Source organism: Lactuca saligna, chromosome 5, assembly GCF_052625555.1.
Source record: "Lactuca saligna cultivar CGN05327 chromosome 5, ASM5262555v1, whole genome shotgun sequence".
NCBI lineage: Eukaryota > Viridiplantae > Streptophyta > Magnoliopsida > Asterales > Asteraceae > Lactuca > Lactuca saligna.
The window spans coordinates 174,871,302-174,883,361 of NC_136421.1; the positions used below are offsets into that span (position 1 = coordinate 174,871,302).

General features: G+C 29.8%; 1 pseudogene; it reads right to left on the bottom strand.

Annotated features, from left to right (window-relative positions):
• Nucleotides 1-8,869: 8,869 nt before the first annotated feature.
• Nucleotides 8,870-11,521, bottom strand: LOC145045965 (pentatricopeptide repeat-containing protein At5g06540-like; annotated as a pseudogene).
• Between the last annotated feature and the right edge of the window lie 539 nt (nucleotides 11,522-12,060).

Sequence of the window (12,060 nt, forward strand, 5' to 3'; positions counted from 1 at the left end):
TTATTCATTCATTTTAGAACACGTATATTTAACTATAAAAAGTATAGTTTGATAAATTCACAACACTAATACATTTCCATAAGACAATTCATACATATTACATACATTTTAGATAAACTATAATAGGTATAGTTTATGATACATCACTCAACACACTCGTACAAAAAGGGTACACTCATACAAGAAAGATTTATATTCACACACATTTCACGTAAACTTGTTAACCTATGTTGTGAGATTCTCTCTCTCCCCGTACGTCCGAGTGCAGGATATAATTCCTGGTAGTTATAATCAGAATCTCCTTGAGGGAGAACGTGATACTTGTATATAGATCTATATTGGGTTTGACACCCCACACCTTGCTGCTAGCTACAGTGGGACCTGCAGGTCTACGGGTGACAAATGTCATTTCATTTTCGCGACGCCTGAGAAACGTTGTGGCAGGTTCACATAGTCACAGTATGATTATAGCGACTCACCTAGGGAGATAACAATTCATAAAGTTTACGGGGTTTCATAAAACCGAAGTAGGTTTTAGGTTGATAAAGAAATTTACTTTCCATATCATTTTAAACTCACGACATTTCTACTAAGAAATGATGATTTCTTATACATTTTAGTCTTTGGTTATAAGGCTACATTTTTCGGATTTCAAGGAAAATATCGGATTTTTCTGAAACAAACGCGACATTTACATGTGAAAGACTTCTACTAAGTTTATTAATAAAAGCTTATGAACTCACCAACCTTTGTGTTGACACTTTTCAAACAACTTGTATTCTCAGGAAAACACTAAACAGGTAATCAAGTGCTTTTGAGGATGGGACGTTAAGGCGTCAAACTTTTCATATTTTGTCAACATATTGTAATTGATTTTGAAACATGTAATTCATACAAGTGATGTAACTTTTTCAATTATATATATGTTGGTTGTGTTTGCTTAAATTACTATTGAAATTGTGGTTATGATACTATACATGAAGTCCTCCACCCCCGGACGTTTCCGCCATCCTTGGTTTGGGGGTGTGACATCTGATCCATCATAATAAGTTTCTCCAATATTTTTTTGTTTAAAAGATTTTGAGAATCACATCATATGTGGTAGTATCAGGTCTTAATAGGAAAAAAAAAGATACCCAGTAAGTCTGTAACTATCTAGCTACCGAAGCAAAAGAAAAGAAACACCAAATGAACTTGAAATTGAAATCCAAGAGCACCTGGGGTAGATCTCGATGGAGATCGATGAAATTGTCCTTGTCAAAAGGTTTGAGGCAGGATAGCCATGGTGGAGCAAAAGGGGAAGCTGGAGACATCAGCTGACCCTGACGATAGACTTGAAGAACCATTGAAAATCTTTTCAGTTCGTGTGAATATAGGTAGCCCCATCCCAAATGATGGACATATATCAGCGAATTTGGAGAAAAAAAACATACATAAATTAAAGAATCTCCAAACCTGAAAACTGAAGGTGGGCTTGCTTATATACATCCAAACCTGAAAACGTGATAGCAAGTTCCACGTAATCGATTACAAACCTATATACATAAAAAAGTGGAAGGATTCCTTCGAACAAAACATGAGATGATTCACCAAATCAGGGTAAACGATGCGCGGGCAATCGAACCAAAAAACAACAAGACCTTAACTTTATAAAGCTAGGAAGGTAGGAAGACTCATGTCTCACCCATGTGTAAGCCGCGTGCCATTAAGAGAAAATCAGAAAAGGTGACTCAGCCACAATGAAGGAGAGGTGGCGAGAAAAGGGGATCCATATGTGGCAAGCAGCTTTAGGGGAAACGCTGACGACAAGAAGCAAAACCCAACATGAAGTATTCTGCGAAAGCGTGAGGTTAGGGTGACCAGAACCAAGCAAGCAAGCAGCGCCAAACGACACCGTTTCTGGAACCCAAGTGTGACGGTATGCTCATATGGGGCTGACGGGATTTTAAGCAGGCTATCAGGTAGGTTACACTCAGACAACGGGGGAGTGATTAAGAAGGCAAGCAGCTAACTTACCACAACCGACGGAGGCTTGAGGAGTGGTCGGTGAGAAGCTGCTCATCGACGTAAACAGCCTAATATTTCAGAAGAGGGTCTTGCGTATAGGTATCTGATATACACACACACACACACACACACACACACACATATATATATATATATATATATATATATATATATATACCCGCGCAAAGCGGCGGGCGACGAATAATTTGATCTCTTTAGAATTAAAACCATTTTGCGTTCACTTCGAGAAATGAATATTAAATGACATCTATTTTTCAAGAACATTACCATACCATATTAAGGGGGTGTTTGGCTAAGCTTTTTTTAAAACAACTTATTAGGTTCCACATCACTATAAGTTAAAAAAGTGTTTGGATTAAAATAACTTATTCCGATGGAGAACCTCTAATACGTCATTTTTTCATAAGTTATCCTACACTTACTTATTAACTTATAAGCTAATAAACTAATAAGCAATAAGCTTTTTTGCCAAACACCCCCTAAATGGTTATTACTTCCATTTATACATACCCAAACCACTTGTACTGTTTATCGTCATCTTTTTTTTTTTTTTTTTTTTTTCCTTAATTCATTTATTAATTTAATGTCCTACTAAGTAAAATGCTAAAATATATAAATAATAGTTTATAAAAATAAACCTTTAGAATATCAGGTGTTGTGATTCAAAAGTCGATAAATAAGCCTTTGAGAAGGCCAAAATACTCAGGTGTCAACTTGTTCATTGTGATTTTAAACCAAGTTTGGTCACAAATTAAAACATTTTCAACGATGGTATGTAATTCAAGGATTCATATTGATTTAGGTTCTCGAAACCTTAAAATATTGAACAAAATCTATATAGAACCTTATAATAAGAACAATAATCACCGTAATCAGGAAGTCCATGTGATGAAACTTGATATTATCAGGACCAATGATGAAAAAAGTTTCATTTTTAGACTAAGCAAAATGAAAAATATACAAACTACCTTAATTATGTCAAATCTTGTGTTTAACCGTTCTTTATTGCAAAAGTAAGATGCCAAAATATACAAACTAATGATAATACAATGCTCTAACTGGCTCTTTTGGTTGAATTCTTTGAACCTGCAAAACCAACACATTAAAGAAACATAGTAAAAACCTTTTTAGGAACAAACCTGATATAATAAAACCTTCACCCAATAAATTTATAAGATATAAATAAAAAAAGTTAAAAAACGATGAAATCAATTACAACTAAGGATTAAAATAAAAACCTGTTAAGAAAAAGTCATCTGCAGGAGGGATATTTGAATCAACATGTATTTTCTGATGGTTTCAAATTTTGAATTATTCGAAATTCAGGGAAGGAAATAGAATTTGTTGAGAAATATAAGGATTCAAAACACAGGCTAAAATTTAATATTATTTTATTGATGACTACTTGTATTATTAGCTTAATGATTTGAACGTCTTAAAAAAAATAATATTATTATATTCAATCTATTTTTAGAAATAGTGGGATTTCTTTTATAATATATATATATATATATATATATATATATATATATATATATATATATATATATATATATATATATATATTAGTTTGTAACCTGTGGGAACCACGGTTATAAAAATTAATTAAAATTTTATAATAAAAACTAAAAATTATTAATCAGTTATTTTAAATAAGTTATTAATTTAAGAGATATTTTTATTAGTTATGTGAAATTATAATCGTTGATTCAACTAAATATGTAAAATTAACTTTTAATATATATTAAACATTTTTTATTTGTGAATTAATGAAAACAATAATATAAAATTTAAATTTAAATTTAAAATAGAGAATAAATACAATGACAAACAACATCACATTAATGAGGAGGTCTAATAAATTTAAAATGAAAAACTAATATATTGACAAGTGGCAACATATTAATTAAGATTTCTAATATGATGACACACACACACACACACACACACACACACACATATATATATATATATATATGGTTAGGTTCATGTGAGACGGCCTAATTTTGTGAGACCGTAAGATGCATTTATTTATTTATTTTTTTTTTTAGTTAATTCAAGTTCCAAATATAATATTTAAAAAAAAAGAATTTTTGGATTTTTCCATTATTTTTGTATTTTAAAATTATTTTTTAAAATATGTAAGTGTAATATTCTATTAGAATATTTCACGTATTTTTAAAAAAAATGAATTTATTTTTATTTTTTTATTATTTATTTTTATTTTTTTTAGTTAATTCAAGTTTGGAAAATAATATTTAAAAAAAGAATTTTTAGATTTTTCCATTTATTCTGCATTTTAAAATTATTTTTTAGAATATGTCAGTGTAATATTCTATTAGAATATTTCACTTATTTTTCAAAAAAACGATTTTTTTTTAATTTTTTTTAGTTAATTCAAGTTCCGAAATAGATATTTAAAAAACGAATTTTTGGAGTTTTCCATTTATTTTGCATTTTAAAATTATTTTTAGATTTTGGTCTTACAGTCTCACAAAATTAAAATGATCTCAAATAAATCTAAACATATATATATATATATATATATATATATATATATATATATATATATATATATATATTCCTGGTAACCATTTTTCAGTGGGGGTCAATGCACTCCTACTGAAGTAAATCCGCCACTGATTAATGATTGAACACTGATGCGAGAGTATAAAGATGTTTAACATGACAATGTTTTTTTAATTGTATTTTAAATTTTATATGATCATGTTTTGCAAATTTAAAAGTAATTTATAAATTAAAATATACAACATTTGAACTCATATTCAATTATTTATATATATATATATATATTCTTTTCTTACCCTTTATATTGACAATACTGTATCAAATAAACATAATTCATCGTAATAAGCAGCTCTATTAATTTTTGTCCCATTTGAATTTTTACCTTAGTTGATTCAAATTATGGGTTCGTTGGATTAGCTTTGATACCCACATTTTTGATTGAAAAAGATGGATAACATAGAAATAGGCGATGATCTAGCATTTTTTTTTTCCAATTCTTTATTTTTTTTTATCGGAAATTTTTTTATTTTTTCATCTGATTTAGTCACTTTTATGTTCCAAATAGATTCTAATTTTTTTATATATTTTTTGATTTCGTACTTTAATGCTTTTATTTAATCATTTTGTTTTATTCTAATTGTATCTACATACCCATTTTTTATTTGGGTTGTTAACTTAACGGTATAGTATTCAGCTTTTCTATATATATATATATATATATATATATATATATATATATATATATATATATATATATATATATATATATATATATATATATATATATATATAATTGCAAATTTAGCCTAATACACTAATTATTTTGTGGAAAATAGCTAATAAAACATAAATTACAAAATTAGCCATTAAAATCGCAGATGAATTAAGTTCACCTGTGATTTCGCAGTTTCATCTGCGATTTCGTAAAAAAACGTTTTTTTTTTTTTTTTTTTTTTTGTTCATTTTTCACTTTATTTTTTTAGAGAAACTCTCTCTCTCTCTCTGATACATGAGTTGAAAAATCTATTTTATTTTGTGCAGCTGTTGGTTGGCCTTGAACTTTACTTGATGCATGTTTAATTAAATTGTACATTCTATTTCTACTACGGATAATACCACTTAAAGTGAATGGAACTCATTTCCCTTTTTTCTACAAATTACAATTAAAAGCTAGTAAATTATTCTTAGCTATCATATTTATAATATATTCAACCAACACAAAATAATAGTCCAAATTAACAAGAAAGTTAAAAGTTCACTAGAGATTAATTTTAAACGACAGGAAGGGTTTAACTAATAATTGGATTAAGAATTAATTAAAAAACAAGTGAGATCGGTCGACGAGCCGTAACTCAACTGGGATGGGATTGGAAACAACATTTTATGGTCGTGATTGTTGACCATCGCAACTGCTTGGCTACTTACACTTACAAACAAACTTGTACTTTTCTTTTTCTACACGATAAAAATAAAAATAAAAATAAAAACGATAACATATCTTTTAACAATTTTTCCAAAAAAATTACAACAAAAATGATAATTTTTTAAAAGTTTATATATAATAAGGTTGTTTCGTAATCCAATCCTATCAATTTCGTAGTCAAAATAAAAAAATAATTTAAAAAACATAAACCAAAAAAATTCACTAAATAGCAGGTGAATAGAGAGGAAATCGCAGATGGACTATACCCATCTGTGATTTTAGTTGCTAAAAATGCAATTTTGGTTTTTTTTGGCTATTTTCTACAAAATAATTAGTGTATTTGACTAAATTTGTAATATATATATATATATATATATATATATATATATATATATATATATATATATATATATATATATATATATATATATATATATATATATATATACTTTTTCTGATTAAATCTAGAATATCAATTCAATTAAGTCAAAAAGTAGGAATTTATTCACCATTCTTAGTCAACAAGCCAACTAGTTTCAAAATTTACATTTTTCACTAAATTTAAAATATTATTATAAATTTGATCTAAAATTTACATTTTTTTTTATCTTGTTTTCAAAATCTTCTTACGAATTCATCCAAAATTTAGTATTTTTACATTTTCTTTTTCAAAATTTAGTTTAGAATATGAATTTTTTCTTTTGCTTTAAAAAAAAATCATACTTAAACAAAAAAAATTCACATAATTTTTTTTTCTCTCTATATTAAAACCTTTTTTAAAAGATTATTTGTTAAAAAAATTCTTATATGTGAAAAATATGTTAAAATATTAAGGAAGAACATACGAAAGAACGCACGATATAAAAATATTCGTAGAAATATATTTTTATTTTAGTAAATATCTTGGAAATATATTTTTATATTTCTTTTATTAACATCATTATATTTATTATTATTTTTATAGAAACCTATAAAAATCATAAGTCTTCGTACAAACTCCATTTTCGATGTTTTTTGTATCTGCGTGTTCATCTTGACGACTACTACAACTTTCATTTTGACAATTTTAGCCAAAAAAATATAGTCACTTTCATTTCATAAACAAATGTTTATATTTATTAACTTTTCTAAGTGAAAATGAGTGTTACAATTTATTGGTTTATATTAAAAAAACGTTGAAGTGGCCTACAAAATTTTGTTTAAAAACTAAAAAACATATTTTTCAACTTAAAAACCTAGATATTTGCTAAAATAAAAATACATTTCTAAGAATCTTTTTATATTGACGTGTTCTTGCTTATGTTCCTTCTTAATATTTGAACATATTTTTCACATATAAGAATCTTTTTTACCAAAAAATCTTTTAAAAAAAATTTTTATATAGAGAAAAGAAATTTTTTAATGTGAATTTTTTTTTTTTATAAATATGATTTTATAAAGTAAAAAAAAGAAACATATTCTAAACTAAATTTTAAAAAAAGTATGTAAAAATACAAAATTTAGGATGAATTTGTAAGAAAATTTTGATATGTAGGCCAAGTGTGTAAATTTTGGATCAAATTTGTAATACAATTTAAAATTTGGACAAAAAATGTAAATTTTGAAAATAGTTGACCTGTTGACCCAGTAAAAAGGGTCAAAGTGCATAAAATTCCTGATATTCGAGACTTAATTGAATACAATTCCTGGTATTCGGGACTTAATTAGAATATATATATATATATATATATATATATATATATATATATATATATATATATATATATATATATATATATATATATATATATATATAAGGAGTTAATCGAATATGAGATGAAAATATAGAGACTTTATTGTAGATTTCCTATACTAAAAGGGTTAGTGTGGTTTGGCTATTATAACCTATTATTTTATGTTTTAAAAGATCTCTTATTTATTTATTTATTTTTGTCCTAATTAGGGCGTGAACTTGATATTTACATGTATTTTAGGTAGCACATGTAAATTAAATAAAATGAGGTGGGCTTGTTGCTGCCATTATGAACTCTTTATGGCATAGTTACAAACTGACAATACAAACCTTGGTCACCAAGTTTTGGGTTATGGTCCTTAGTATAAAATCATTGAGCATTCTTTCTTCCATTCTAGAACAAATATATTATTTTATAACCCTAGATTTGACATTCACATGGAGTATTCTTTCATATTTTTTTTCTTCTTAAAATGGGTTCTCAACAACATGCTTATTGATGATTTAAACTTACCACCATGCAACCATGAGGATAAAATCATTGAGACACATATCGTGATTCATAAACCAACTAATGGAATGGGTCCCGATTACAACATATTAGGATCCAAATATTTGGAGCTTCAAGTTGAGCTTAATGTTGTCAAGAAGAAAATCAACGCTTAGAACATGGGTTTTTGTCTTAAATAGTTTATGTACAGTTGTGTTGATCGTTGTGGTCATGGATGTCTAGAAGAATATAGTATAGGGTTGGATGCTTGGTATTTAACTTTAGCTCTTGTATTAAGGTTATAACTTGAATACTTTTAATCATTATTAAGGTATATAAAACTTGATAATGATTTTGACATAGACTTGAATGAAAGCAGGCAATTGTATACACTCTTTTGTAGAAACTTCCCCACCTTCAGTAATGGAAAAATGTGTTTATTATGGTTAAACATTGTCTTGATGTTTTTGATGTCATTAATGTTCTGATCTATCAATGAAAGAATGGGAATTGATAGGTTTGTGTAGCAACATTAACATCACTGTCAGACAGGGATGTAAACCGATTCGAAACCGGACTAGAGCTGAAAGAGTCGAAAATGAATTAAGGAGTAAACACGAAACCGAGAACCGGACATAATACCACTAACCTTCCAATTGGTTCCAATTCACCCATGTAGAAAAGATCCCCAAATAGCTTCATCAGGTTCCATTGGCGTCAAATTTATAAGTATTTCAGCTCCTTGCAGTTTCCTAGATCTAGCCAATACATCAACCATGCATCCATAATGCTCAATTCCTGGTTGAATGCCAAAAACTTTGAACATTTTTCCATGTAAACACCATACTTTTGTTACTAAAGATCTGTGATTACAAGCAACAAGAACAACAATGAATGTAATCTCATTAGGAATAGGTCCTTTATGTGTCATCTCTTCAAAAAGCTCGATTGCTGATTCATTTCACCCATTTGTGACTAGCCCCATAACCATGGAACTCCGTGTAGCAACATATTTGTAAGGCATTTTGATGAATATGTCTTCGGCTTTCTTTATATCACCACATTTAGCATAGAAATCTAGAAGTGCATTATCAATCTCAAGGTGAAAAGTAAAAGATTCTTCAAGTAGTTGATGATGGATGTTTTTGCCTATTTCTAGGTCTTCAATTTTACCACATGCAATGAGGATGGTTAGTAAAAGAGGCCTATTGGGCTTCACTAGAGAACTATGTTTCAAATGGAGGAATAAGTCGAATGCTTTGTTGAAAAGTTCGTTTCTCACAAGCCTAGGAATCATTGCACTATATGATACATCGTTTCTTTCAGGCATTTCATCAAACACCTTCTGACTTTTAGTCAAAGGAGGTGACTGGTTCAAAGCATACAATTTTATTAGGGGTAGTTTAGTCTTTTGATTAGAGTATGAGTAAGTAAAGGCCATGTTGGCCACGTTTTTTAGAATAGTTTAGATAGGTTTAGTTGGCTCCTATTTTATTGCTTTGACTAGGTAGAGTTTGTTTCCCTTAAAAGTGGAGTAGGCAGCTAGGTACGTGTATATATATTGTATGTTATGGTACTGAATAAAGTAGCAAGAGGTTAGAAAGATGTAGCCCTATGTATCTGTTTTCCTTCTTCTTTTCTTATTTATTTGGAGGTTGCTGGGTTTGTTCCAACACTTGGTATCAAAGCTAACCAGGGAGGTAGGTTCTGATGAAACCTGTGGTGAATGGTTGGCGTCTGTGGATCCATTTGTATGAAGATCGTGGGATCATGAAGAGGTTCTATGTGAACCATAATGTCCAGAGAAAGTAGAAGCTCTGTGTGAGCCGAAGAAAGTTCTGTGTGAGCCGAGTTCAATCAAGAAATCTGTGTGATTGAGTGTTTTGAGAGTTGAAAGAAAGTTGTGTGCTGAATTCATGTTCTGGGTGAACCAAGAAGAAAAAGGAACCTGTGTGGTGAAGCTTACCTGTGTGGAGAAGCAAGTCAACGTGAGAAGGAAAAAGAATGGATTTGTGTGATCAGGAGACAGAAACATTGTTCACCTGCAAGTGTGTGTGGGTCGGCTTGAAGAAAAGGCGAAGACGTTAATTAACCCAGAAGATCTGTGTGATCTGTGATGGTTCGGCTGGTGCAGCAGGTTTGTGAAGCATGTGGTGTTTCACGGTGGGTATTGGGCTACTGGTGCAGAATTCGGCGGAGGTGTTGTGCTGATAATGAATCGAGTGGCGATGAAACTAGATTGAAGAAAGTAGAGAAGGTGAAGAAGAAACCTGCCAAGGTGATGACTGGTAGAAGTTGTTCTAACTGTGAAGAAAAAAATGATGCGTAATTGTGAAGGAGATGGTTCAGCAACTGGCTCATGGTCGTGATTGCTAGGAGTATGGACAAGTCAGAATTAGGAGGGTGATTGTTGGGTATAATTCTGACTTTTAGTCAAAGGAGGTGACTGGTTCAAAGCATACAATTTTATTAGGGGTAGTTTAGTCTTTTGCTTAGAGTATGAATAAGTAAAGGCCATGTTGGCCACGTTTTTTAGAATAGTTTAGATAGGTTTAGTTGACTCCTATTTTATTGCTTTGACTAGGTAGAGTTTGTTTCCCTTAAAAGTGGAGTAGGCAGCTAGGTACGTATATATATATTGTATGTTATGGTACTAAATAAAGTAGCAAGAGGTTAGAAAGATGTAGCCCTATGTATATGTTTTCCTTCTTCTTTTCTTATTTATTTGGAGGTTGCAGGGTTTGTTCCAACACACCTTACATGCCTCATCAACAAGACCATTATTAAAACACCCAGTTATCAAACTCGTACAACAAACCACGTTCCTATACGAGCTTTCTTTGAACACCTGTATAGCTAATTCAACATTTTTGAAATTCGAATTCATATAAATAAGCGAGCTGGTGAGATAAACATTGCAAACATTTCCAAGTTTGACGACATGTACATGCACTTGAAGCAACGAAGATATCCAGTCACATGTTTTGATCAAAATAGGAAAAGTACGAGCATTCGGTTCGATGCGATTGTTGCACATTTGAGTGTAAAGTAAAATACCCATTTCTTGTTTTGAGGTTTTAGAGTAACCCAATATCATAGAGTTATAATCGAAGATGGTAGGAATGTTTGTTTGGTTCAAAATTGTGTGAGCATAATCAAAGTCGGACATCGTAGAGAAAGCTAAGAGCTTGCTGGTTACATAAGTAAATCGAGCAAGTCTGATGGTGATGGTTTGGGCGTGGATTTGTTTGAGTTGATCTATGGTTGAACATTTTTGAAGCAGGCGAAGATAAGGATTATGGTTGAACAATGGTGCAAATCACCACTCCCCAAATTTCCTTCTGAAACGATATAACGATCTATGCGAGATTATAAAAATTTATAACATGACATTTTTTTTATTGTATTTTAATTTTTATATGATAATGTTTTGCAAATTTAAAAAGTATGGGTTATTGTTATTCGGCTAATATAACCCACCAAACTATTATTTTATGTTTTAAAAGATTTCTTATTTATTTATTTATTTATTTTGGTCGTTCGCTCATCATAAGGGGATGAAATTGATATTTACATGTATTTTTGGGTACCACATGTAAATGAAATAAAATGAAGTGGGCTTGTTGCTACCATTTTGGACCCCTCGTGGCATAGTTTTAAATTGACAGTGCAAGCCTTGGTTACAAGCTTTGGGTTATGCTTCCCAATACAAATATAAGGATTATGGTTGAAACCCTAAAATGGTTCAATAAAGAAAACCTTTCTTCCCTTCTAGAACAAATATACTATTCTAAGACACTAGATTTGGTATTCACATGGAGCATTCTTCCATAATTTTTTTCTTTAAATGGGGTGCTC